Below are 6,000 nucleotides of genomic sequence, written 5' to 3'. Positions count from 1 at the left end.
AATCTTCGAATACTTCTAATCTTCTACCAAAATGGACAGGCCATGATGTGACTGAATAGTGCGTAACGTATTCCTTGCGTATTAAGTCCAACTGGTTGTTGTTGTGGGGTTTAACGCCATTCTTCAGCACACGAAAGGCAATACATGGCGGCCATTATTAACGGTGGAGGAAGAACTCGGGAAAACCCCGGGAAGAACCACCGACCCACGAGAAGCTACTGGCAAGCATTCTCACATATTCAGGACTCGAACCCACGCAGACAGAGGTGAGATGACAATGATCCGTAACGGAGAGCGCTTTAGACCACTCTGCCACTAGAGGTCCCAAGTTCAACTGGTAAGTACTTGTGTTTGATCTGGCCCAGCCTTCCACGGTTGTGTTTAATTGCATCACATGCAGTTCTTGCTTATTTGAACAAGGCAGCATATTAACAGCTCACACACACACACACACACACACACACACACACACGTAAAAAAATAAAAAAAACTATATATATATATATATATATATATATATATATATATATATATATATATATATATATATAGAGAGAGAGAGAGAGAGAGAGAGAGAGAGAGAGAGATGTCTACAGAGACATGGAAAAAGATCAAAATGGTATTTGTAGACAGGTGGCTGGTTCAGCTCTCCAACTTGGTTCATGACAAAGCATGCACTATACACCAAACAGCATAAGCATTATTATTCTTATACTAGTACCATTAATGTTTTGTATGTATTGTTCTTAGCATTAGTAATATGATATCAAGATACATGTATGTGTTGTAAACGACAATGAAAAAATAATAAAACAAAACGTTCCACACAAGATTACTGTAATTCCTCACTCTAATTCCTCATGTACGTTACATCATCACTGATTCTTCTATCGTTGTCACATGTATCGATTTTTGATAAATTTTTTAGCAGTTCCTTTACTTCGCATCCAAACATTACCTATGATTGAGAAACACAGGACTGACTTTTTTTAGTTAGGTCACCTGATGTAATTGGGCATGAGTACAGGTGCTCACACTTAAAACAGTTGATGGAAAGAGCAGTTGCTCAAACTCACCAAGATCAAAAGTCATTTGGCTGTTATGAAAGACATTTCATGGCTATGTAATGAGAGGAAGCTTCCAGTGACTAATATATATACTCTTGGAGCGGTTACTGTTGATTACTGTTGATTCGCTCAAGAACCGTGAAGGCAGGATAAAACCACTGCTTGGATTACATAACGTTTATATAGGAAATTTGCCGGCGGGATTACACACACACACACACACACACAGGGTAATTAGATGTTAAAGTTGTACTCAACCAGTCGGTTAATACTACTTTATGAAATAAATAACTGTAGCAACTTCAATCGTAACAGCAATATAAAAAAAAATGCGCAAGAGGAAAGCCTGCAAATGTCGTTGAATCCCACAGTAAATTTTATGTGATATTTGACGGTACATTGCATGCAAATATCGTTAAATCTCACAGTAAATTTTATGTGATTGCATGCAAAGTCGTTGAATCTCACAGTAAATTTTATGTGATATTTAACGGTACATTGCATCCCACAGTAAATTTTATGTGATATTTGACGGTACATTGCATGCAAAGTCGTTGAATCCCACAGTAAATTTTATGTGATATTTGACGGTACATTGCATGCAAAGTCGTTGAATCTCACAGTAAATTTTATGTGATATTTGACGGTACATTGCATGCAAAGTCGTTGAATCCCACAGTAAATTTTATGTGATATTTGACGGTACATTGCATGCAAAGTCGTTGAATCCCACAGTAAATTTTATGTGATATTTGACGGTACATTGCATGCAAAGTCGTTGAATCCCACAGTAAATTTTATGTGATATTTGACGGTACATTGCATGCAAAGTCCATGTAATGTGGTCAAGACGTACAGTTTCGCACTTTACATAGACTTTTTTTGTTTTAACAAAACGAATTTCCCATGTTTTCCTTACTGGTTATCCTGCTTATCTCAACAAAAGACCTTGCATAGCTTACGTATTGTTCAAATAACGTTTAATTACATTTATATGTGTGTATGATTGACTGGTATTATTTGTGTTTGTCTTGTCGTTCAGTTTGCTTACATCAGTTTTGAAATAATGTTACACTGATTTATTTAATGTAGTTAAGAATCAGAAAAGATACAACAAATATCTTGAAACTTATTATTTATTTAAATCTTTACTTCACAGACACTTCGACCACGCTGAAAAAAACTGATGTAGACGAAAAAAGTTGGATATCGTGCGGAATTCTTGAACCTAATATCCCATACAAAATTATGTAAATCAAGGAAGAGAATCGAGATATTTTCGACGTCATATTGTTTGAAACGTAAGTACCGACAACAATAAACTGAAATCGATATAGGGAGTTATCGTGTCTCCACTGATTAGTCGATAAGATAGGAGTTGTATAAGTAGTAAATGGGGTCACCCTAGGGACAATGGGACTTAGCATTAAAAACACCCCTGGGTCACTCTAGGGACAATGGAAATTTAACATGGAGAAAAATCGTGGGTCACTCTAGGGACAATGGGAATTTAACATAGAGTTTGGGTCTGTCTAGGGACAAGGGAATTGAACATGGGAATAGAGTTTGGGTTTGTCTAGGGACAAGGGGAATTGAATATGGGATTTTTTTAAAAAATTTTTTTTAAAATTTAAATTTAAATTTAAAAAAGGGTAGGCAATTGAAAGGCTATCTCTTTTCGAGAAATATGGCTGGCCCTGAAAAGGGCCTTTGGGTTTATGTTAATATTAATATTAACATAGATGGCATCTGTCACATCTTCTTCTTCTTCTTCTTAAACTCCTTCTAACTGCCGGTCCATACACAAGTACCCTCTTGAGACATCCTTGTCTTTCTATGTAAACTCTCCTCATCCTTTGACTAGTATCTGTCCTATCAACAACAGTCCACTTGGACCTGACATGCATGAGCATGTCCGTCCTAAACATCATGGAAGACACAAGCGTAGAAGATTGCACATCGGTCCACATCTTGAAGCGACGAGAACAAGTGAATCAATGCACTGAACTGCGCTTATTTATAGGTAGAGGTAGGATTGAAACGGATTGAGTTCATTCACCAATCCAAACACGCGTTACAAAATTCAGTCAGCCCGCATCCAATCCGAAGAGATTAGTCTGTGACGTCAGTTGGTCTATATAGATTCGCTAGCGCTTGTGTGCAGTCAATCTATGCGACAGTGATTCAACATGACCGAAATTCAGAAAACGATCCATTGGGGTGCACCAGCAGGGGAGACCGCCCAAGGGAACCCGGACTTACTTTCAGAAGAGGTGAATTGGGATTTTGTGGATTTTCTTACCTCGCAAGAATTTGTTCCGGAACCTTCGTCTCATTCTTCATTACCGCAAGTGGAGAATTTTAGACAGAGACAGAAAGAAGAATTGGAGAAATTTATGCAACGACAAAAGGAAGCGGAACAAGCTTTTCTCCTACAGCAACAGCAACAGCAACAAGAAGAGGTAAGAAAAAAACAACAGCAACAACAGCAAGAAGTAGCAGCAAAGAAACAAGAGGGTGAAAATCAAACGGTCACGGTACTGTTGGACATTTTAGCGGAGTTAAGAAGTCTGAAACAAATGTATCAGACTTCTTTATCACGACCGAAGAGAATACGACCTTCCCGAGCTAAACACGCCAACCCTGTGACTAAGCCTATCGTACCACCCTTAGTGATTTCAACCCAATCATCAGAAGTAGGCCTTGGCCGTGGCAAAGGCTTAAGGCAGTTAAAGTTGATTGGTTAAACTCACTCCTACACCAAAAAAGGCCCTTTTCAGGGCCACCCACATTTCTCGAAAAGAAATACAATTTCAATTGCCAATAACTCAAAAATGAACCCCACCCATTTTACCCTTATAGTACGTGTCTGTGTATGAGTGCGTGAGTGTAGCTTCTTATTTTAAAATCAAAACTCAAAGACACTTACCTTGTATCATTAATGTATTCTTTTATCCATAGTTACAATCCAATTCACAATTCACAACACTTTAATTAAAAGTTCATTGACTTCTTCTGTTTCCTTGTTTAGTCTCTCTGTTTTTTGAATCTTTTCACCGTCACACTCTTTTCCTCTTCTTCCTCCTCGCTTTCTTCCCTTCTTCTTTTTTTCTCCTGTTTCTTTTTCTTCACCTGTCTTCTTTCTTCCTCAGAAGAATCTCTCTCTTCCTCTGAAGAATCCCTCTCTTCTTCTGAAGAATCCCTCTCTTCTTCTGATTCCTCTTGTTTCTTTTTTGGGCAATCTGGAGACCAATGTCCTTTTTCTTTACAATAATAACAGGTATCTTTACTTTTGTCTTTTTTAGCCCCTGTTTTCTTTCTTTTTTGACGGTCTGGACACTCTGAAGACCAATGCCCTTTCTTCTGACAAATATAGCAAGTATCCTGACTTTTATCTCAAGGAAGGAGAGTAGTCCGTCGGCTGGTCTGAAGAAAATTTTCTAATGACCCCTCGCAAAGCTCTGATGAAACGTTCCATCTGGGTAGTCTCTTCCATCGTTGTGCTCGGCTTGAGAGTGAAATGAATAATGAAAGGACAAGACACGCACCCTTTTATATACGCTGGTCTGCCATGACTATAAATTAGTTTATGCTGTTTACACTTGAGTCATTTGACGTTTTGCACTCAAGATGAAACGATCCCATTCATTCGAGAAGAAAGAAGAAGAAGAAAGTAAGAGGCAGAAACGTGATCTATCGCCTCGTACCAGAGCTGAAATCTTGGCACAAATTCATGCCAGTGATTTTGAAGAGGACACGAGTGAACCAGAATTTGAAACCTCTAAACCAAGTTCGTCACCCTTAGTCAACCCTGAAAAATACTATTCCATTCGCGAGACGGAAAAGCGCTCCTCTAGAAAATTTAGAACCACGGCTTACACCTACACGGTGAAGTTTAAAGATTTCAAGGCCGACGTACCATTGGAGAAAGCAGAAGGGTTTATCACCGAGATGTGGGATTCTTTGCTCACCGCACTCAAGCGACAATGTCAACCCAAAGAAGACGATCGCTTGACACTATCCATAGATCACGACGGTTTGAAATCCCCTGTTTGGATCGAGTTTAGCAGACCCGCAGAACTAACCCCTTCCAAAATCATGGACAAGATTCAACACGTACAACAATCTAATGACCAGTTTGACATCACCGATGGTAAAGCCACACTGAAAATGGCTCACGTCTCTCTTCCTCAAGGGACAGGACGCAAAAAGGTCTTATTGGTGGACGACCTTCGCAACACCAAAACAAGTCTCGTCCGAATTAACAACCCTCATGACCAGATGTGCTTAGCCCGTGCCATCGTGGTGGGACGAACCTATGCCAACAAGAACGACACGGTAGAATGGAAAAGAACCTGGGAGAACATTCGAAAATCGAACCGAACCAAACAACGAAACGAAGCAGAACTCCTGTTGCAACAAGCTGGCCTGTCCAATGACACACCCTGTGGCATTCCTGAGATGCAAAAATTGCAAGATGCCCTAGCTCCACGCTACACCTTGAAAGTGCACCCTCAAGAAATGCGCGGACCTCTGTTGTTTCGAGGCCAAGATTTTAAGGACGGAAAATACATTCATGTCTATCATCACGATGAACATTTCGATACCATTACCAGTATCACCGGATTCCTGGGATATGTTTATTATTGTGAGAAATGTGACTATGGTTATAATAATCGAGAACAACGTAAACATTGTGGATGGAAATGCCCAGGATGTTTAGCCTCTCCACCCTGTCTGAGCGAAGAACCAGTGCCTTGTTCAACTTGTCTGCGCACGTTTGTCAGTCCTACCTGTTACCAACAACATTTGAAAACACAAGGTTCACAGAAGAAATGTGCTTGTCAACTGCTGAGAATGTGCCCTACCTGTGGACAAGGCATACGTACCAATAGTACCAAGGCACACGTATGTCGAGGAAAGAAAAAATGTC

At 39.7% G+C, this 6,000-nt stretch overlaps 1 protein-coding gene across 1 annotated transcript in view; it reads left to right on the top strand.

Annotated features, from left to right (window-relative positions):
* Nucleotides 1-223: 223 nt before the first annotated feature.
* LOC149807819 (irregular chiasm C-roughest protein-like) overlaps nucleotides 224-6,000 on the top strand; it is a 38,440-nt gene continuing 32,663 nt past the window's right edge. The window contains exons 1-2 of the mRNA XM_089970938.1: nucleotides 224-337; nucleotides 2,227-2,368. The gene's annotated coding sequence lies outside the window, so the exon portion shown is untranslated. The remainder of the gene's footprint in view (nucleotides 338-2,226; nucleotides 2,369-6,000) is intronic.

The sequence above is a fragment of the Sinohyriopsis cumingii genome, chromosome 1, assembly GCF_028554795.1.
Source record: "Sinohyriopsis cumingii isolate HCF-2022 chromosome 1, ASM2855479v2, whole genome shotgun sequence".
In the NCBI taxonomy this organism is placed as follows: Eukaryota; Metazoa; Mollusca; class Bivalvia; order Unionida; family Unionidae; genus Sinohyriopsis; species Sinohyriopsis cumingii.
This window is presented reverse-complemented; position numbering and strand designations above follow the sequence as displayed.